General features: G+C 47.8%; 2 long non-coding RNA genes across 2 annotated transcripts; one reads left to right on the top strand and one right to left on the bottom strand.

Annotated features, from left to right (window-relative positions):
* Positions 1-1670: 1670 nt before the first annotated feature.
* Positions 1671-4386, bottom strand: LOC139056113 (uncharacterized). Its single transcript, XR_011512165.1, has 4 exons — positions 4303-4386; positions 3113-3147; positions 2117-2191; positions 1671-2052 (listed from the first exon to the last, which is right to left on the bottom strand). It is a non-coding gene; the product is annotated as an uncharacterized lncRNA (long non-coding RNA).
* A 17192-nt stretch (positions 4387-21578) lies between these two features.
* Positions 21579-22978, top strand: LOC139056112 (uncharacterized). The gene is made up of 3 exons (XR_011512164.1): positions 21579-21682; positions 22520-22631; positions 22814-22978. It is a non-coding gene; the product is annotated as an uncharacterized lncRNA (long non-coding RNA).
* The last annotated feature ends 387 nt before the right edge of the window (positions 22979-23365 follow it).

Below are 23365 nucleotides of genomic sequence, written 5' to 3'. Positions count from 1 at the left end.
GGGAAACGCATGTTAGAGGACAAGCTACCCATAGGGCCCATGCATTAAAATCGGGAACCTCAAGAGCGCCGCCATGTTGCTACGCGCCGAGGTTGCCAGCTCCTGAGACGCTTGCTAGACTTGGTGATAGTAGTCAGTTTTAATCCGGCAACAGTTTTAATCCGGCAATAGTTATCTTGGGGGGGGGGGGAGTAAAAACTAGGTTGAGAAAAAAAAGAGAATATAAAGATAGAAAAAAAAAGAATAATAATAAAATAGGAGGGGGGGAGCAAAAGGCTAGGTGGCGCCAGCCGCCGCCCGTTACAAAGGGTATAGCCGCCATCCATCCATCCATCCATCCATCCGTCTCGCTTGAAGCATAAATTTCTTTCTCTATGCTTGAAGTGTTGTGATGTGTGCGTGCAGCCGTGTGTTTGGGCTTCATAAGTCGGTTCTTTATTCTATGTTGCGGGATGGTGTGGGTGTGGTCCATGTTGGCCGTAGAGCTGGCAGTTATGCAACCGAGGGATGATCCTGTTCAAGCTTCTGGCGGTATGCGGTTTTCAGCGGTCACGCCTGTTGCAGGAGTGTCACTCGACGACGTTACGAGCTCGAAGCTGTGGTCAGATTCCTCGTTGGCGTTCCGTAATTATCTTCGCACGGGCGCGGTATGTTGCAAAAGCCGCTTTCGCGATCTATCGTCGTGACGATAGATCGGGTTTTTTTATTATTATAAGTAATGATCCAGCTGTAGGGCACATGCAACCGACAAACGGAAGTCTCAGGAGAGCACCTGAGATGGTAGTAGAGCTGGCGGCGCAGGAACTCCAGGGCACCCGAGGGACAGTGGGGGGATCAAAGCTCGAAGCAGAACGGTACGTAGGTTGGGGCCGCCAAGGCAGGTGTGTGCCAGGGAGTGTTCGCACGGACAGCTCCCCTGGCACGCGCAGCCGTGCCTCGCAAGGTCGAGATACTTTAAAGGCACCTGTGCCCATGGTCTTTCTTTTGCCTCGGCGCAGTGAGCACGATTAACGAGAATAATGTGGAGGGCATCCGGTGCAGTCGCGAATGCATCATGACAAATGTAGCTCGCGTCGCCTGGCGTCTGTAGTAATATCAGAGTTGGTTGTATGAACTTTATGCATAATACGTTTTGTTACGGTACCTCAACGGAATGGGTCTAGAGGACGGTGTTGGTACATTTTTTCGTACCGCCCTAATCCTATACACCCACTACAAACACACACATACCCGCTTTTTTTTATGTATACATACAATTCCTTGCCATGACGGATCATAGCCTCCTTTGTTTTTGAAAAATAGAGGAGACTATGGACCGATTGACCAGTTCAAGTCGTCAACTTGTCAGTAACTGTCATAGGAATCACTGTAATAAACATAATTCCACGATCGGATTGTTTACTTTCATTTTTTGTTGTAACACTGAGGACTACATAGAACTTTATTTTGTATATGTGAGAGAAGTATGTGGATATCACGAGCTTAAGCCAATATGCAATACACAGACAAAGCAGCTGCTACAACATGAACTGCATTGAGGGCCACACAACACATACGTAATTAAAGGTGCAAAATATAGGGGGAAGCTTCAAAATACGCTCTGTAGCACTGCAGAGTATAACATATATTGTATGTGTACAATAAATGTTCAAAAATACAATGCATCAATGTACCATTTGCCTTCAAGTTTATTATGAAGTTCAAGTTTACTGAAGTTTATTATGAGCATATGTACAACAGGGATCAACTAACACACCCGCAGTCGAGGTGGCTGTTCGAGGTGTGCTGGCTGCCTCAGTGTAAGAAAAAGAAATTGGGGAAATGTCGACACCAGTGCCACTGCTTCTTGCCTCTGACCTGCATGTGCCTCTGCGGCATCTTTGTGCACAAGTGTGCTGGCGTGGTGAGGCGTAGGAGTCATCCGAGAGAAAGAGTATTGTTTACATGGAGGAGTGGCTGTTCACATTGCCTGTCACTTTCCCTCAAATGTTTCCTTGGCGACTAGGGTGACACACCCGCAGTCAAGGTGGCTGTTCGAGGTGTGCTGGCTGCCTAAACGAAATAAAAAGAAATTAGATGAATGTCGATACCAGTGCTATTGCTTATTGCCTCTTACCTGCATTTGCCTCCACGGCCTCTTGGTTTGCGGAGTCTGTATGAGGGAGCTGCTGTGGCTAGGCGTAGGCATTGTCTAAGCAAAAAGAAAAGGCCATTTAAATGGGGAATTATGGAAATAAATGCAGTTATGTCTGCTTCTTGCACTCTTCTTGCCTAAAAGAGCACTTTGACTGCTTCTGCTTTTTACCTGCAGGTGTTGTTGCGAGATCCTTAGTATGGCTGCGTGCAGCATTGTAACACTTGGTGGAGGCATTTGAAGTGGTAGCCAAAAATATAAAGAATCATCCTTGTCTGCACGAATGCTTTCAATTTCTAAATGCAGTGGTAACTATCACTATTGGTGCAAGGCCCCCCCACATCTATGCGGCAAGTGCCATAGCTCGAAACTGAATTGTTCCTTTATGTTTCACAAGGCATCTGATATGTCCACATTAGATGTGATGTGTTTGTTTTTATTTATCCCAGTGTGGAGAGAGCATCATTAAATGGCTGAAGTACTATAGCGCCAAACAGACGACACAAGAAGAGACACGGACGAGCGCTTATGTCCGTGTCTCTTCTTCTTGTGTCGTCTGTTTGGCGCTATAGTACTTCAGTAATATGCACCAACTAGCCCAACAAAAAGTTCTGCTGAAATATCATTAAATGTTTTGTTTATTTTTGCGTGTCTTGTTTTTTGGTTTATTTCTGAATTTATCATGATGCTAAAGTGACTTATGTAATGGCAATCAGCTTTTGTTTTGCAGAAAAACAATGCATTTCCTGACCCATTGTTTGACATCCCCTCACTCGCATAATTTTGCAGAGTATTCTACCTATATTGACTTGCTTGACCTCCACTAAAGGGTCTTGCATTTTTAAATACGACTCTTTCCTTAAAATCATTCGACACTTCTCATAATTTCTGTACCTTGGGCTTCTGATACTCTGCATTCACTATTTTTGCTTGTTTCTGACTAGAAATGTCTTCTTTAATTTAGAGCTTAAATTTTACCTTTGGAACACACGGAAGGGCTTGCCATTGCATATCTGCATAAAAGGGAAACATGTTTCATTAAACATTTGCAAAATCCCATTGAAGATTGATGAATGCAGCTTGCAGTGTGATATGACTGAATGAGCCATAAAAGTAACTCATCTCACTTGGTAAATGAAAGCACATATTAGTGTGATGCACAAGATACGTTACACTAACCTGGTGGGTTATCTTGCTTATAAAGCAAAATAATCGGTGCGCGAGAAAAAAATTATTTTTGCATAACCCTTGTACACACTGACTTAAGGAAAATGAGCTGGAGCTGTCCACATGATGTACTTATTTTACCTGCGAGTATGGTCAACAAAAATGTGTCCCAGCTGCTTAGTGGTATTCCGGATTATGTCAGTATTGCATATGTGCCTGTTGTCGAAAATAATTGAATTTTGAAAGTGCTCGCAGGGATCTGATGTGCATATCTGCAGTTTATGGGTACATGTAAAAGACTCAGCATCAAGTGCAAGTGAACGGTCCCACAGGCCCGGAGTCGATCATGCAAATAGATACGCTGCACAAATTTGTGACCAGAAAAGATATGCCACATGAAATGGCATGCAAGGAAGTGTTGAAAATATTGCACAGTTAATAAAACGCCTAAGCTATTAATATGTGGCTTGATGCACTCGTTATGCAAAACGGAGGTGAGGCGTGCAGACAGGAAACAAGAGTAGAGTATTTACAAGCAAACAACACGCGCGCCGCCCACTTCTCTACTCTTGTGTCCTGTCTGCACGCCTCACCTCTGTTTTGCATAATGAATCCTTACGAACTAGCTCAGCTTTCTGTCGTTCTAAGTCTCGATGCACTCTATTTCGTCCGCATTAGGCACTCGCCTCTTGATTACTTCGTGGCACAGAAATACTCGGTCATCAGGCTGTTTTTCTGCTGTGGCCTTTGTAGAAGCATGATTGTTCAAAGTGCAACAATTAAACAGATTCTTTGAGTTGCTTGTGGCTTCGCCAGTACAATTCCGGTGCGCTGGTCCGCCTGTCCAGCAATTTCCTACTGAAGGGAAACCTGCAAATAAAAACAGCGCTCCGCATGCAGAAAAATGCTCTACTGTGACGCTTCTCGAACGATTGTGATGTACCACAAGAGCTGCCTACTCGCGTGATATTCTCAACAAGGAGATAAATTCGTTTACTTACATGTGAAGGTATATGCCAGACCACTTCGGGGCTTCGGTGGCACATAAGGCACGAGTGTGTCATAGCGTCCGATGTCGACGCGCGATCGCATGTCAAACGAAACTACTACGCATCCAAAAAACAGATTCGAAACCGAAATTCGCGTCATCCTTTATTGCATGAATGCGTACATCGTGATTTACATAAGTCGCGGACTTAGCGATCGCTTTCTGTAAACTTAATATTAACGTACCACCTTCATAAAGCCATCAGGTATGCGTTTTTAGGTGACAAAGCATAAGGTGACCTGTACTTGTTCTCAGCTCTTTCAATAGTAATTGCGCTGGCCACATTGACCAGTAGCAACAGGGCGGCGCCCTAGAGGTACAGTGAACTGTACTAGAGGTTCCCACTTTTCCGGCCCAGCTTTTCCTCTAGAGTTGTTCTACTAACTCTATGCCGCCCGCACGCTCCGTGCGCACGCCTAACGTAGCCACCATAGCGGCGCTCTAGCTCTACTAGCGGCATATATATATATATATATATATATATATATATATTATAGAGAGAGAGAGAGAGAGAGTTATTGTATGAAACCACAAAACTCTATGGCTAGCGGTTCCCATTTTTTCGGGCCAGCTGTTCCTCTAGAGCTGGTTAAATTAAATCTATGGTTCCTGCAGTGAAACAAAACAAACAATTAGTACAATTTCTGGTTAGAAACACTTTATTGAAGTTTTTATGTTATCACACACTCTTTACCAGTCTGCCTGAACAAACCGGTAACAAGAAAATAACGGCAAGTCTGAGCTATAGTTAAATGTCAAAAAATAAAAAAGAAAGGAAATTTAAAGACGAGTGACATTTGAAAGACCGCCTTTACAGGGCCAGTTTGGCTGAGGTCGGGCATGGCCGAGCCCCATAAGCCTCCTGACAAGCCCGTCCACGTCGACGATGGACCCCGGCGCAGGTGGGGTATGCTGATCCTGGGCGCCCAGAACTGGCTGATCTGGGGAGGCTGGGTTGGGGCGGCCCGGGGCTCAACGGCCCTGGTCTCGCCCAGTTGGGGTGCCAGGTCCCGTTCTCTCGCTGGGTCGTGGTCCCACTTTCCAATTCCGGAATGGGGTACTTAGGGCTTGTTTCGGCATGGGGGGCATTTCCATTTCTGGGTACTGCCCAGGCACGTATCTCTGTGCAGAAGGTCGATGACCGGTCTGGGCAGTCGGTGAGGTGCCTCTGGTAGTCCTCGGCGTTCGCGGTTCAGGTCCCTCGGTGCTACTTTGATCCCACTTTCCAGTCCCGGAATGGGGTACTTAGGGCTTGTTTCGGCATGGGGGGCATTTTCATTTCTGGGTACTGCCCAGGCACGTATCTCTGTGCAGAAGGTCGATGACCGGTCTGGGCAGTCGGTGAGGTGCCTCTGGTAGTCCTCGGCGTTCGCGGTTCAGGTCCCTCGGTGTTACTTTGATCCCACTTTCCAGTCCCGGAATGGGGTACTTCGGCCTTGTTTCGGCATGGGGGGCATTTTCATTTCTGGGTACTGCCCAGGCACGTATCGCTGTGCAGAAGGTCGATGACCGGTCTGGGCAGTTGGCGAGGTGCCTCTGGTAGTCCTCGGCGTTCGCGGGCGCCATGTGATCTGCAGTGGTGAAAGGGCATGGCTTAAGTCGGCACCGGGTGTGTTCTCTGCGGCACTTCGTGTTGTGTTGAGCCTTCCGCGCTTTTCATTTTGTAGGAAAGGTTATAGGGACACTTCACCAGGTCATGTAGCACGCCGTTATATGCCATGGCCATATCGGGCGACGCGAGCAGCAGCAGCGTTTTCACGGATTGAGGCGCGCAGGGGTCCTGTTAGGGTGGCTAGAATACCCTAGTCCTGTCCTGGGAACTGCATGTCATGGCCGCTTCCGGCGGACTCGCCAGATACGTTGGCCAATGACGTGCGGCCACTTATGCAAACCAGAGCGGCAAGAGTACAACCGCAGTAACGCACCAAAGCACGTTTCGAACTGATAGTGATACTAAACACTGGCAAAGAAAATAATTACGAGGTCAAATTTTATCCCATCTTTACAAGCTTAGCATTGCACTTGAACGTTCTTTCGATCAATACACCTCGCAAAGTTCATTTGCAACACGCATGCTGCCTGCATGATTCTTGAAAACGCTTCGCTCAATACTTTCCTGTCGAAAATGCGCTATGTCACGGTGATAAGGAGAAAACATAATTTTGTTACGCAAAAACTCAAAAGAAATCAATTTTTTCAGCGCTTCACCATTCATAGACCGGCCACGGCGTCCGCCATTTGCGCGCACCGGCACCCGAGGGTGTTGGGGGCCATGGAGGGGTGCGCCCGGTTCCTTGCAATACCTCCAGATGGCGCTCGCCTCCACCGCATCGCACCAAAACCGAAACTGCCGAAACTGCCATTTTCTACTGTTCCAGCGCGTGATCATGCTATGCGATCCGCTTTTTCTGCATCAGTATTCATGTAGCACTGAATTATACCGCTACTCATGTGTCCTTGTGCACAGCGCGCAAAATCTTTCGCTGCGCGAAACGATAACGGCTCGCGCGCAACGCCGCCAGCGGATAAACCAGCGGAAGTGCGCATAGCAGAAAAAGAAAAAGCGAGGAGAAAGAAAAAAAAAGTGAAGGTGGGGCTCGTGACATATGTGTCACGCGATCCTCGAGGTCCGGCATGGGAGCGAAGGCTAGACGGGGGAGTGGAGAGGGAGTCTTGATATAGTCGACCGCACGCCAAGTTTCGCCCGAGACGCCAGCGCTCGTTTCTCCCCTGGCGGAGCGATTTCATCTCCAACGGGGGTTTCCGTCGCCGCTTCCCTTCGCGGTCGCGCCCGCGTTCAGTTCGCGCTGCGCGGGGAACGTCTCTTGTTTGCGACGGCGCCTCTTCGGATGACCGGGAATTATTATTGTGTTGTTAACTGTCACGACAGCAATGTAAACATGAAAAGGTTGATGCCACCAGTGAAATTCTGCCGATTCACAAGAAAATGGTACGAAAGAAGCAGACGACAGACATGGATTACTGCGGTGCGCCGAGCGAAGTAAACATCTGGCAAACGAAGCGAGCTCGTTCATTGATCACTCCTGAGTGTATGACGGTTTCTATATGTAACCCACGTGAAATTAATAGTTACTCGGTACATAATCCTTTTATTCATATAAAAACTTTAAGTTCAACGAGCGCTTGTCCTGTCTTCTTTCTCGTGTTTCGTTTGTGTGTGCGCTGCCCAAGAATGGAAACCACGTCTGTTGTATGCGCTAGCAGTGGCCGAAGTTCATGCGTGCCGAGAAATTGAATATGTGCATGATGCATTGAACATGACCGGAGTTCATTCCCGCTTCACCACTGCACCGATCGATCGGGTTACTGGACGATACACACCCGCGTCTTGGTCGCGCCGGCATTGCTGAAGCAGGAATGATTAATAATACTTTCAACTTCCGTCTCTTGAGTACTGTTAAAAAATGGCCAAGCTGTCTACATTGCTGCCTCTATTCCATATTGTAGGGGACGTACTAGTTAAAGTTGTGTGCGCATGTCATACTTGTGCTATGCAGCGATATATCTTGTTTATTTCCGCACAGTGTCGATAGAAATCCGTTGTCGCCATCAGAGACAACATGGATTTGTAGCAAACATAATGTGAGAAACTGCAAAAATGACTTTAGCTCGTAGGTGCCGTATGTATGTGCCGCATCGTATGTGCTGACGATTTTTCCGGCGGCACATACGATGTCGTTTCCAATTACCTGCTCAGCGTCCCTTACATGGTCAAGCAGACGCTGCCCTTTCGCCGCATTGCAGCGACAAAAATAATCGTCAAGCGTACCGATCTTCTTAAAGGCAAATATAGCGTGTGCAGTTTGTTTCACACTAAGGGGAAAACTCGGAACGTATTGCGTCGCGATGCGGCAAGCAATGGAGTCGTGCGGCGGCAGCAGCTCGAGCAGGCGCACACGCTTGAGGGGCAGTGTCGTGATCTGCGTCGTCTGCTACGGCGGCGCGCGCTGGCCGCATTTTCGGGAAGCGTGGTACTGTCAGGGGCAGTGCACCTATTTCATCGGTACTGCGGGAACTGAGCTGATATTCTTTACTAAACGTTGTGCGTCGCCACACTCTGATCCTTCATTGGCGATAATGGAGTTCCACAAACTTCTTTTGACAACATGGTTCATTTGTTCTTTCGAAGGGCCGGAGTACTGAGCGTGTGCACGTATATTTCTTCACTGTGTGTGCTACCGTAATGAGCAGCGACAAAACGCACCATGATGTGCGCGCAACGTGCTCAGTCTTTGTTTGACTCGAAAGGAAAACAAAGCACTCAACAAAGGGAGTCGAACACGGTGAAACAAACGGACACGAATAAATGAACGTTTTAGGTTCAGACAATGAGCTGGAAGTGATTTTTCTCGATAATCATTCGCTACACCAGACAGACCCTGCCCGCCGGTGGGGAATTGGACACGTCACGCTCGGAACTTCAGTTAGTATCTCGTCATGTCCCCAGCGGCAGCGATGACAGCGCTCATCCTGCAAGGCAGTGAAGTGTAGGATGACTTGATCAGGGATGTGTTCATTCGCTGCACGTCTCAGTCACTGACGATGGTGGATCGAAGCCTATCCTCGGGCGACTGATAGAGGGGATGTTGCGCCAGCTATACTTTCAACGAGCCCCAGACATTTTAAATGATGTTGGCGCCCGGGGATTGAGGCGGCCGCTCCAAGAGAGTGACTGCGCGCTCTTCTAGCAGTTCTTGCACAGCACGAGCAGTGTGGATCGGCGTCCTATCGCGTTAGAATATATAGTCGCCTTCCAGAAACGGGCCGTCAAGAATGTATGGAATCAGTACGTCGTCTATGACTGCCATGCAGCGATGAACTTACATTCGAGGCGTATCAGTGGGCGTCGCGCAACGCTTAGCAAAGAATACCGGCTCATTTCACGCAGTAACGATGTGATCGGCGCCCTGCACCTGACAGTAGAACGTTTCTCGACAATGCGGCCAGCGCGCGCCGCCGTAGCAGACGACGCCGTTCAAGATCCCGCCCCTCGAGCATCTGCGCGAGCTGCTGCCGCCGCCTGACTCAAGCGCTCGCCGCATCGCGATGCAATGCGCTTCGAGTTTTCCCCTAAATGTGAAACAGACTGTACACCGCCCTTCGAAGGAAATGTCCACGCGCACACACCGCGCGCGGCACGAAACGTGCCCAAACACGCGCAGTGCAGGAGGCAATCAAGGCGGCGCGAACGAGAGATGGGAGACGTGTACCACCGGCTAATAGAATTTTGCTCCGCATGCGGCGCTCTCAACGCCGGCGCAGCAGCGCCGCTCTCGGTGCCGTTCTTGTCTATGCAGTGGAGCCCGCCTGCTGAAATATTTCTATCTGCTATTAATGAGCACACTTGAAAAAATTTTTGTGGCAGAATGCTCCCTAGAGGACACGTAACAACTTCCAGCGTATAACCAAAATTTGCTATGGGGTCTGGTGAGGGGCTCTTTAAAGGCGAAGCTTAAGCGTCCTCCATCTTTTTTTAAATTTTTCGTTCCGATTTTCGTTTCGGTTCGAAAACGGTCCAGTTCCGGTTCAACTCCGCAGTAATATGATAACGGTTCAAGCCTGTTCGAGCGCGTACCAATTCGAGTTATTTTGCATAACCGAATAATATTTATAAGAAAACAGCACAAATTTAGTTTGTACAAGAACACGACACTGCTGCTAAGCTGTACTGAAAGAACGCACCTGTTGTTCTTTAGGCCACACGTAATTACAAAATAATTATGCACATACAATACAAATCCAGGAATGTATGTTAGGCGAAGCTTTATTAAGGGAGAGAGAGGAGAATATATTGAACAAACGCAGAGTCCCAGCCATGCTGGGAAAATGAAAGAGCAGAAACATGGGGAACTCAGGATTAAGGATGAAGTTAATTCATTAACACTTTTTTCACTGAACAGCCTGTGGTTAAGCGGCGCTAACAAAATCATTGTCTGCCGTTGGCAATCATACTATAGGGACAAGCAAAAAGTACATCTGGTCCTCTGTCTCGGGTACTTTGTAAGCATCACAGTCTGGCGAGTCCGCACCAGACAGATTTGCCATGCAAATATTGTTGCGTTAACACAACACTCAGTCTGCCCTCCGACGCAATACAGTCAAATGCCGTTAATACTATCCTGACGGAAGGGACGAAATTGATATAATTAACCGGAGGGCCTAATTAAAGAAAACACAGAAAATGTGCCAAAACGCATTGGTTAATAATTTGCTCCCAAATACCAAATCATGCTCCCAAATCAAATATTCACTTATTATAGGTCAAAAGTAGAAAACTAGCGTAGAAATGACATAAAAGCTCCTAAATAAAGTAAAAATCTAACGCACACCTCATCTCTTAGCAACAAAAACGGCAGCCGCATTCCTAGTCAGTTTCGCCGTACGGTTTTTTATGTCAGCTTCGATGCAATACACTTGTGCTAAGTGGTAAAGCACACAAACATCGCGAAGGCGGTTTTGGTGTCGTGTTTGATGGCACCGCGCAGGCAATCTCCGGATCAATCTTCTTGAAAAATGAGGCACGTGATAGAATTAGGTAACTACTACAATCAGACAATGTAAGCTACTGTTATTGCTTGAAAATTCCTAAGGCAAGCTGAATATAGGCGTTTTCGACGGGATATGACGTGTTTACCCCTTTCAACATGTCCCCTAAGCTCCGCCATGATAGACGCTGCCACTAAAGGGGTCATTGGGGTGACCATAGGGGTCATGTGCGTGTGCGCTGACATGTCAAGTTCGAATGAACCGGCGAAAGTCAGTCTTAGGATTGAAATCACGAAAATGTGGGTGCATGGGTGCTGGCAGAGACCTCCGGCCGGGATCGACTTAACCGGAACCAAATTAACGGACGTCTACTGAACACTGAAAACCTTACTAACAGTGCTGCCGCTTTTAAGATCACGGGAAGATTGTGTGTGTCTACGAATGAAGTAGCATAGTTGAGCAACAAGTGTCTACCGGACGACAACTCTCTGTGGCAGCACTGCCAAAGCTGCGTGCACGCGTTCGCACGTGCGGGCAGTCTGCTCTTGTGTTACTGCGCCAAATGGTGCCGACGGTTTGCTGGCGACGTGGAGTTTCTCACTACGACACCTAGAGGAAATCTGGCACCACCGTCTATGGGAGTTCCCTAAGGGGCGCTGTGCCGTCATGGGAATGACGGTATATGTGTCTGCAAGGTTTGTATTGGCTGGTGTTGTAAGCGGCTTCATCTAAAACGTGGATATGGCTACGCAAATAATGCGTTCCTAAAGTAAAATCTTCACGAAAGGTTTTCATTCACCCATATTCCATCTTCCAATAAAGTTTACTCACCTACAGTGCATAACCAAATGAAGCAAAGCAAGAACAGACGACAAACTGTTCCAAAGCGAGTGTCAGTCTCGTTTCCGGTCCTCCAACTTCTGCGGCCCGCTGATACTTTCTACGTTTCATATAATTCCACATGCAATGACAAGTTCTCACAGTTAAACAAAACATGTCTTTGTGTAATAATAAAGCTAAGACACCATTTTACGTGAGGTTTTAGTAGAAAATTAATCATTGTGGCATACGGAACGGTGTTTGCCAGGCACATCTTCAAAATTTCCTGGCTCTCTGACAACGATGCCAATCCTAAGTCACAATTTACTGGCAATATCCCATGCATACTACAACGCAGCAGCACCAGATTTCTTTCTAGAAAACATAGTGAGGTACCCTATGACTGGCAGTTTACGAGACCAGGAAAACCGTACATGGACACCGGAAAACTAGGAACAGCAAAAACAGAAATACCTCTTCCTCAATAAGTTCTTATTTGTTATGAAATAAACATTGAAAAAAAAATGTAAAATAATAATTGGTACAGCTTGTTGCTACAGCTTGGTACAGCTTTTCCAGTTGCTTACATTCGTAGGCTACATGCAGACGTGCAGTAAAAAAAAAATGCGTGCTTTAGCTCTGTAGCGTTGGCTGCACGGCCACTGAAAGTTGTCGCTGGGTGTAGGCAGTGCCTGGATGGAAAGCTCAAGAAAAGGTGGCCAACCTGAACCAAGAAGTGTCATTCTTTTCTTTCGGTTTCGCTCGGGAGTGAAAACAAATGGCAGTGTTCTGCTTCGAGTTCTATTTCAGCAAAAATAACATTTTTGTTTCTCGTATTCGGTTTAGTTCCGGTTTATACCATGGCCTCAACACGTGCAACGCATTGCCACAAGAAATCACACATGTGCTCCCACCAGCTGGCAATACACTGGCACTGAGAGCCAAACACCCTTGCTGCTCTGCACACCTTGTTTTTCACATCTTTGCAGTAAAACACTCTGCTTATATGACCCACATTTGTTTACCAGAGGTCTAGTGAAAAGTATATGGCTGGGTGTGTGTGACACATTTCAAAAATATTTTTTCGTCAATGTTTTTGCTGCTGATCTTGGCATACACACTGGTGCACACAGCGCATGCAGGCGATCAAATGTGACACAAGACAAACTGTGATTTCATACGAAAGCATCTACAAAGAAAACATGTTTCATCCGACAATGTTATGCAGACATGCACATGGTTGTCTGCAATTTTCGCATTCAGATCTAGCTTTTTGAAAAACTTCTAATATCTTCTAATATAATCTACTTGCATTTGATCATTAATTTATACTGTCATATTTGAAAGATTGTTATCCACTGCTGGATATGAGCTGTTTCCTGCGCCTACTTCGAGTTCCCCAGGACCACATCGAATCGCAGCACAGCTAATTGAGGAATGCAGAAGCAGGAAAGCACATTCCAGAGGAGCGCCCGAGCAAACAAGTTGAAGGCCACAAGACAACTGCAAACAAGTTTGCAGCCCCCAGTTCGTACGCCGCCGGGATTAGAAGGGGCCCTTGGACAATAGAGCCCAATCGTCACCCCCCTTCGCCTTTGAAGAAGGCATTTGCTACCGCTGTGGGGCAGTAGCACCGGGAGCAGGTGGGCCTCGGACAATGGAGCATGAGCAGCCCTCCCCTTCTCCTCCTTTGAAGAAGCGCATTGCAACTCTGCGAGGCAAGACCGCAGGGGGATCAAGTGATCAAGCAAGGGGGCCCAAGCGGCGACTCTCTTCGCCGGGTATGACACCATCGCACGGGCGCCTACCATTGGCTGAAAGTGGCGTCATCTGAGCGGACTCTCCCATTGGTCGAACATGACGCGACTTCCAGTGCTCGAAGGGTTTATAAGAAGCCTTCCAGAGAGACCTGAGCATTCTGGAGCATTCCCTGATTCCCTGATTCACCTCTCTCGAACTTCTTGCCGCGGGCCGCAGCGTCCGAGTTGCTGCCGGCCCGTAATGACTGTACGACTGTTACTTGAGTCTCACCTCCCTGTACATAATGTAAAATAAACCCTCCCAAGTTTGGTTTTCATCCCGAAGTCAGTCCTTCAACCCCAACACCACCCGAACAACCGTTTCTCTTCGTGAACTTTCCTCCACCTCGTGGGCTTTAGCAGAACTGATTTGCCATGATGTCAAATTATGCCTCTTAGCCCGATTACAATAATTTTTCAGGCTTGGCTTAATTAAATAGCGTGCTACCAACCTGCGGTGCTGCAGAGTGACCTCTTCACAGTGTCTCACCTGGGTATACTTCGCATTGCTTTCATAGCAACAAAAATCATTTTCTGGCCACAAACAACTCTGGTCAGCCACTATAAATACACATGTGCAAGAAAAGAGATGCTACATACGAATGCATGCCAAGCTGAAGCACCCACTCTAAACTGAAACAATGCCCTTTTATTCAAAGAGTCACATGGCCTGCGCATGTTTGCACACAGATCGAAGTGACCCGGTTACAATGTACTAGCCCGACAGTTTCCTGTAAAATACCACAAATTGATAAATACAGTGTCTCGTTTGTGACCCTGCAATGTTACTGAGTTAGATACCAAAATATTCTGATTTAAGTGCAAGCTAGAGCTCGGGGCCAACTCCGATTTTCCTGTTGAAATACTTGTAAAGCGCAGAACTGTTTTTATGAGCCAACCAGTGTACTGATTTGAATTAAATTTATTGCATTTGAGAAAGAAGTTTAAGCTCTAGCAACTCTAGGAAGCAAAACTTTGATTTAAGATTCTGAATTGTTTACAAAAATGGCCAAAAATTGGTAAGTAAAAAAAACTACGAAGCGCAAAGTTTACAAATTCGTAGTTCTTCGCAGGAAACAGATATCATAGTTTTGCAAGCTGCATGATTTAGAGCACTTCAAGTGGACAAATTTTATTTGTTAATTTACAGCATATGTGAAATCTTTATAATGCTGGTGAGGGATTTATATATTACTCACAAATTAACGGTATACTTCAGTATGGTATATATAGTGCACTAGCTTTGTTCGGTTTAGATGTATTATGTGCGGTTGGCAAAATGTAACATAATTTTTTATCGATAAGCTAGTTACAGTTGTAAACATGATACTAGAAGTTTTCTGCAATTTCCATAAAATTTTCTAAAATATATATGGCACAAATTGAAAATACGCTTTCTACAGTTTCCAGAGTTTAACTTGTACTTTTAGTTGCGACAAACCTCATCAAAAGTGGAGCAGTGATTGCTGGGAAAAACAATTTCTCCATTCCCAGATATTTAGATGGTATTTACCAACCTAAAGTTTCTTATTCAGCAGAGAAAACGACATGTAGACTCTAGTAGCATGTTTGATACTCCGAAGTGAGTTCTCAGTAGTGGATAGGTTCAGTGAACAAAGTAATCATAAATCTGTTTCTTTAATAATTCCTTTAAAACAGAAATATTTCATTTATATTGTATAAATGTGCTCTTCCAAGGCTAGAAATAGAGACGAAGAAATCATCCTAGTTTTTCTTGATGTGAGACTGTTGGTGTGCATTACAGGATTAACAACTGATAATTTTACCTGCAACAAAATGTAAAAAAAACAATGCATCAATGTCCCATTTGCCTTCAAGTTTATAATCAAGTGCAAGTTTAGTGAAGTTTATTATGAGCATATGTACAACAGGAATCTGCTCACACAACCGCAGTCAAGGTGGCTGTTCGAAATGTGCTGGCTGCCTAAACGTAAGAAAAAGAAAGAAATTAGATGAATGTCAATACCGGTGCTATTGCTTCTTGCCTCTTACCTGCATTTGCCTCCACGGCCTCTTGGCTGGCAGAGTCTGCATGAGGGAGCTGCTGTGGCTAGGCGTAGGCATTGTCTAAGCAAAAAGAAAAGGCCATTCAAATGGGGAATTAAGGAAATAAATGCAGCTCTTACGTCTGCTTCTTGCGCTTTTCTTGCTCAGAAGTTTTCAAAGTGTCCAGAATACACCAGCACTTTGACTGCTTTTGCTTGTAGACGGCTACCCATTCGCGCCCGTTGCTAATAAATCTCTTAGCAAGTGGTGGACGTGCTGGGTTTCGACCACCCTGGAACTTCGGAGTCGCACTCTACCCCCCCATCATGCCCGACGACGCACGCACTCCTCCAGCTCCTCCAACGGCGCCGGTCACCTTGGTTTGTGCCGGTGCCTTCCGTCAGCGAGATCCCCCTATCTTCTCCGGCACAGATGACAAAGACGTTGAAGATTGGATCTCGTCCTATGAGCGAGTGAGTGCCCATAACCAGTGGAACGACGTTACCAAGTTGAGAAACGTCGCATTCTACCTTACGGACGTTGCGAAACTATGGTTTCTAAACCATGAAGTCGACCTCACTTCGTGGTTGGTCTTCAAGACCAACTTTACCCAAGTTTTCGGTCGGCCTGCAGTAAGAAAGCTTCGTGCAGAACAACGTTTGCGCACACGATCCCAAGAGGCCGGAGAAAACTTCACGAGCTACATTGAGGACATTGTCGACCTTTGCAAACGGGTGAATTCGTCGATGTCAGAGGAGGAGAAGATCAAACATATAATTAAGGGTATTCAGGAGGACGCATTTCAAATGTTATTATCGAAGAGTCCTCACACTGTCGCTGAAGTGATAGAATTGTGCCAGAGTTACGACGAGTTGGCAGGCAACGGCTTCACACCCGACGTCCCACCCCGCCCGCCGATTCTCTATCAAGCCTTGGAGTCGACGACAACCATGCTGCTCTCTTCGTAAAAATTCAGGAATTCGTTCGCGCAGAGGTCGCCCGCCAGCTATCTTTGATATCTTCTGTCCAGGAACCACCACCTGCTTTGCACCCTTCGATCCGCGACTTCATTCAAGAACAAGTATCTCAAGCCGTTCCTCCAGCCGTTGAGCAGACACCAGTCACGGCTCCTCTCACTTACGCTGAAGCAGTTTCCCAATCTCGTCCACAAACGCCCCTGCCGCCCTCTATGCATCGATCATCGACATTTTTGCGCCATCTATGCCGCTGCCCGACCGACAGCATTTTCCGAATCCTCAACCGCAACTCGGACCTTACCCCCACCAGTGGCGCACCTTCGATGACCGCCCAATATGTTATGCTTGCGGTGGTGCTGGTCACGTGGCGCGCAATTGTCGTCGTGGCATGCTTCCTCTTCAGAACATCCGGCGAGCGCCACCTTTCCCCGCTCCGTTTTCCTCTTCGCCTTCCAGCCTTCCTACCTCTTCCTTTTCCCCTGACCGTCCAACCGCCTCTACTCGCCGCTCACCATCTCCCCGTCGTCGCTCGCTTTCTCCGATGCGGCGCCGTCCCGTGTCCACCGAGCAGGAAAACTGATGTCCGCAGTTCCCGAGGCACGAACTGCGTCCACGTCGCAATGCCCAAGTCCTCGTCCCTCTCCAGCCAACGTAATTGAAGTCTCTGTCGAAGGAATCGCCGTCCTGGCACTTGTAGATACAGGAGCCGCCGTATCCGTAATTTCCGCCGAACTCTGCCGCACACTACGAAAGGTTTTAACGCCTCTCTCCGACTTCCCCCTTCGAACCGCGAACGCTCAAAATATGACGCCTCTCGCTGCCTGTACTGCTCGCGTCTTCATTCAAGGTCTACTGTATACTGTCGAATTCGTCGTGCTGCCCACGTGTTCCCATGACATCATATTAGGCTGGGACTTCCTTGCAAATAATAACACCGTTATTGACTGTTGTCACGCCGAACTCGAACTTTCTGCACTTCCCGACGTCGAGTCTATCGAAAACGACCCTTCCAGTGTTAAACTGTTTGTTTCCGAAGACAATTCCGTCCCTCCACGCTCTTCCCTGCTTGTGCCTGTGTCGTGCGCCGCTATTTCTGATGCTAAACACGATGCTTCGTAAGGCAACGAAACAAGCACTGGGCATGCCTATTTACTCGTCCACTCAAAAACTGCTAGACATGGGCGTCCACAACACGGTGGAGGAGCTCATCGAAGCCCACCTCTCAAATCAGAGAATCCGGCTCAGTCACACAGAACACGGACGAGCCGTCCTACGCAAAATAGGATGGCAGATCGAGCCAGTACCCATCAAGACGGCCCTTCCGGAAGACTGGAAAACGATCATTCAGACGAAACCCCTTCCCCGGAACATGACGCCGGGCAAGGACGACGAGAGGCGCACCGCGCGAGCTAAAGCACTAGCCCGGAAGCTGGAAGAGAACCCCAGGGTCCTCTACGCGGACGCCTCGCTCCAGAAACACAGTGACCGTGCAGAGGTGGTGGTTACATCAAAAGACAGGCTGATCGTCAGCGCGTCCCTGAAGACAACAGACCCCGCAGTAGCCGAAGAAGCGGCCGTGGCCCTCGCACTCGCACAGCCGAGCGTGAACACCGTAGTCACAGACTCAAAGACTGCCTACAGAAGCTTCCGCAGGGGGGTAATCTCCTCCGCGGCCCGAGCCATTCTAGACAAGCACAAGCCTCCGGGAAGAGCCATAGAGCTCGTGTGGGTCCCGGCTCACTCGCAGGTAGCAGGCAACACCATCGCCGACTACCATGCCCGAGAAATGTCAATCCGGGCCGAGCACGAGCCGGCAGAGCTACCGCACCCGGTTACCAGCTTTCGCGACATTACCCGGATGTACCGAGAGGAAAGGTGCAGACTGCCAGAACCGCACCCCAAACTAACCAGGCAACAACAGACGATCCTGCGTCGAGCGCAGGCGGGATCGCTTGCGCATCCCGTACTGATGAACCGCATGTACCCTGCGGAACACGATATGTTCTGTCCTTTTTGCAGAAGAGAAAAGGGCACCCTGCCGCACGTCTTGGCAGAGTGCACAGAACTCAAGACCCCCCCCTCCTCCCCTTCCCACCAACGCCCCCAATCCCCAACCCCTTGAGCGATGGGAGACCTTGTTATCCAGCCCCGCCCTACCGATTCAGCTCGCACTGACGGACAGGGGCCAGGAGCTGCTGGAAACATATGGGTCCCGTAACTAGGGAACCACCCCGTCTGGTGCCTGCGTGCACCACCGATTTATTTCGGGCCCAGCAAATGTTGCTTCATCATCATCTGATGCCACTGTTCACTTTACGCCGTCTGAGCTGTTCATTCGCCGCCGATGTTCTCCGCTGCCCTTTGCTCTCCTTACTCTTCGTAATGGCGTCACGAAAATGGTCGTCGACAATCCCACAGCCTACCCTTTAGCTTTATTTCATGGTGAATGCCTAGGCCTTGTTCAACCGGTAGACACCTTTTGCATCTTTGACGCTCCTGCCGTTTCTACTTCTGCGGGCCTTGGCGCACTTATTTGTGACTCTGGGGTTGATCAGTCACTCCTCGACGCTTTCCACTGCTCCATCGACGATGGCACGTCATCTTCAGAACGAAGCCAGCTTATTGCTCTCCTGCAGAAGTTCAGCGCTTCTTTCGACAGCCATGCTTCCGGTTTGGGCCGCACATCGACCATTTTTCACCAGATAGATACCGGCAGTCATGCACCTTTACGGCAGCGCCCTTACCGAGTATCCGCCTCTGAGCGCCGTGTCATTGACCACCAGGTTGCTGACATGCTCAAGCGTGGCGTTGTGTAGCCTTCCAACAGTCCCTGGGCATCACTGGTCTTCCTCGTTAAGAAAAAGTATGGCTCTATTCGATTCTGCGTTGACTACCGACGTCTGAACAAGATAACGCGCAAGGACGTTTACCCGTTAGGGCCGATTTACGCTCGAGCCGCCCATCGCCGCAAGCCGCACCGCACGCGTGCGGTCGCGCGAAAGATTGCACGTATCAAACACTTGTGCTTAAATTTCGGTTTACAATGTGTAAGGTATACACTGTACACACAGTGTAAATGGTAATTTCTGCACAAGTGCTGGATACGTGCAATATTTCGCGCGACCGCAAGCGTGCGGTGCGGCTTGCGGCGATGGGCGGCTCGAGCGTAAATCGGCCCTTACCGCGCATCGACGACGCCCTCGACTGTTTGCAGGGAGCTGAGTTCTTTTCTTCGCTGGATTTACGTTCCGGATACTGGCAAGTCCCCTTGGCACCATCTGATCGACCTAAAACAGCATTTGTAACATCTGACGGATTGTACGAATTCATCGTAATGCCTTTCGGCCTGTGCAACGCTCCAGCCACTTTTGAGAGAATGATGGATAATATTTTACGCGGCCTTAAATGGAACACATGTTTATGCTACCTGGATGACGTAGTTGTCTTTTCCGCTGATTTCCGAATCCATCTCAACCGTCTCGAGCAAGTTCTGAAATGCCTTACCGACGCGGGACTTCAACTTGACTTTAAAAAAATGTCGTTTCGGCGCCCGAAAGCTCACTATTATTGGCCATGTTGTATCACGAGACGGCGTCCTTCCGGATCCAGCCAAGCTCCGCGCTGTCACCGACTTTCCGCAACCAAAGAAATTAAAGGAGCTTCAAAGTTTCCTTGGTTTATGCTCATACTTCCGACGTTTCATTCGAAATTTCGCTTCCATAAGTGCACCCCTGACAGCCCTTCTAAGTGCCGACAAAGAACTTTCCGCTTGGTCGCCCGCCTGTGATGACGCTTTCACGAAATTACGCCGCCTGCTAACCTCGCCACCTATCCTCCGCCACTTCGATCCTGCAGCGCCCACAGAGGTCCACACCGATGCCAGCGGCGTCGGTCTTGGCGCCGTACTCGCGCAACGAAAAGCGGGGTTTGATGAATATGTCGTTGCCTACGCGAGCCGAACTCTGACAAAGGCCGAGGCTAATTACTCTGTTACAGAGAAAGAGTGTTTAGCCATTATTTGGGCCCTTGGAAAGTTCCGTCCTTATTTGTATGGTCACCCTTTCGATGTCGTTACTTACCATCACGCCCTTTGTTGGCTGTCTACCCTTAAGGACACATCTGGCCGACTTGCTCGCTGGGCCCTTAAGCTACAGGAGTACGACATCCGCGTTCTCTACCGTTCCGGCCGCTGTTACGTTTCGCCTACGACGCGCGGTAAAGCCAGCGCGGATGCAACGTACGCCGGAGCTTCGTTCAAAGCGGCGGACATTTTGGCCCGTTCGGAGCGGCCGCGACGCATCCCCGCCGAGCGCGTCCCGGCATGTTCAGTGCCACGTGTCTTTGTGTGTGCGTGTGTGTGTGTGTGCCCACGCTTGTCAAAGCGCGGCAGCCGGGGAGAGGAGTTCCCCCAGTGTGAAGCGAGGAGGTCTGACCGGCGCCGGCCCGGCTGATGCGTCACCTCCTTGTCCCAACGTGTCTCTCAATCCGTCCGTCGCCGCTGTCACGTGGTGTCATCTCGTGACCTTCCTTCTTGCCCGCGACGCCAAGAGTATAAGAGCAGCTGCCCCCGGACGCCAGGAGAGAGGCTCCGATTTCTTCTGTTGAGTTACGTGCTCTCCCGTCTCTCTACTTCGGTCGACCTGACCAGGCCCCGTACACTCTCAAGTTCAACTAATGGCCACAGAGGGCGAAAAAATCGACCGCGCGCCGCTGCTAACAAAGCCGACCTAGTAGCATCACCTCGGGATTCGTTCGTTAGTTCCAACATTTCCCGGTAGAGGCGTCGTAATAAGCGCAATTTTATCTTACAAACTTTCTCTTACAATTACCGAAGCATTTTCTTTTACATAAAAACAGGGCAAAATTATTATTGCTAATTAGATATTGTACTCTTTGTTAGTAAGTTTATTGTTTCTTCGCCATTATGAACGCAAATAGCGTTCAGCATCATCGATCTTTCACGTGACCTCTGGCCTGGATTTAAAATTTTTACCGGTATTTCCGAGTGCACGGCGGCACGGATTCATTCGTTCGTACACTCAAGACTGGTTGCTTCTTTGTTTCTAAAACTAGTTTCTTGCGCTTCTATGTAACTTGGGGTGAAGTTACGTGTTTGCAAGCGGACATGTAAGCCCGGCAGTTGGGTTTCGGTCGTGAGCCATTCGGAACAGGTCTGCATCGAAACGGGAGCTGGATTTTGCTGCGGCTGACAACGGCAATAACGGTGAGTCGTTTAACACCGCTGCTTCAATCGTTATATAATATCTGTCTCATTACCTTCCAGGCGGGCACAAGTTAACGAACTAGATCCTGCATTACATATGGGCAGTGAGGATCTCAGTTGCTGTTTCCTAAATAAACCTTTACTTGCGAGGCTGTCGTTTGGTTTACACACACAACCAGGAAAGAAAGAGCGATATCGGAACGCGCGTCTCATTTTTCATGTTATTGTAGCCGTGGTTGTAGGTGACTGAGTAGCCTTATCAATATACAGATTAAACTTTTTTTCGAGTCGGCCGGCAACGTCTTTCGTCCACAAAACCGAATAATCCTTTGGTAAAATGAAGTGAAAGTACAGAAGTTAATGTATTAAACAGTTGCAAGCATGATACCCATATTTCGTACTTGTTGGTTCCAAATGTTCTTGCTGTTCAGATTGGTTTACCGTAGGGCATTTATTTTTGCAGTAGTGAAGCGGTGCATCACGTTCGTGGAGAAAAATAATGCATCAGTTCTAATAGCTTCATGACTTTCATGCATTTGCTTGAGTAACTAGCAGTGTGATCACTTCTAGAGCATAAATGAACCCACAAATGTTCTCATTTGTGATCTTAATAGTACTTGCGCTGTTGACATGCATTGTAGTTAGGCAGACATCAATTTTATGGGCAATAGCAATATTTATTTAACATGCTGCTTAAGCACCCTAGAATAGACAGTGTACATTTGCATGTGTTCTGTAGTCGCAAATCATTACAACATATATGTCACACCTTTTTGCATTTCATATTGCAAAACTTTGCTTTTTCAATTTCTGATTCAGTCAAAATTTCTGTTCCAGACATGCAGTAATGAGGACGGCACCAGTATAAAGCAACACACTCCACGCACTAAACAGAAGCTGCTGCCTGCTACGACAAGGTCATTGTGTGGACATTGGCTACTACTACAAGGTAAACAACATATGGTTCAGAAATAAATATGTTTGATCTATGCTGTATTGGCTTGCCGTTTGCAGCAGATATGAATGTTTGTTCATATATATGGTTCAGTATAATTGGTTCGAACATATAAAACCCACATAAATTTGGCTAATCTGTGCTATATCTCACGTGTCACCGTTTTGCCCCAACAGAGTCTATGCCAAGCACATCTTGGTCATCACAGGAGCTCCTATCTGCACCAACAGGAAGGGGCTGGAGCCGAATTTGCAAGGCTTTTACACCAAGAACAAAGAAGCACATGCACAAGAATATGGATGAGATATCAAGTCTGCAAAGGACTGTGTTAAGACTGCAAAGAGCTTCAGCCACCATTCCACCAGCACGGACATTTGGCTGAGTCATCCAAGTAACTCAAAAAGGACTTTCTAGAAATTCTTCGTCTTCAGATGCACCTGCAACATCTGACCAAGCACGGACGACGCTGGCCAAAAGATTGAGTTTCATCAGTTCGTCCTTAATCAGCTTCCAAGCCATGTTAATTCCGTTTGTGCGAAGTGTAATTTTTCTTCTATAAATGCAAGCTTTCTCATTGCCCATTTTTGTTAGAGGTTATTCATCCTCATCCAAATATAAAGGTCAACCTTTATATTTGGATATTTCGCTGATACTTAATACCAGTCACTGTCTAGCAGCCTAACATATCTGTAGCAGTATCTTCTAGTGTATGTTGTCATGCGCAATTA

The sequence above is a fragment of the Dermacentor albipictus genome, chromosome 1, assembly GCF_038994185.2.
Source record: "Dermacentor albipictus isolate Rhodes 1998 colony chromosome 1, USDA_Dalb.pri_finalv2, whole genome shotgun sequence".
Classification (NCBI taxonomy): Eukaryota; Metazoa; Arthropoda; class Arachnida; order Ixodida; family Ixodidae; genus Dermacentor; species Dermacentor albipictus.
This window is presented reverse-complemented; position numbering and strand designations above follow the sequence as displayed.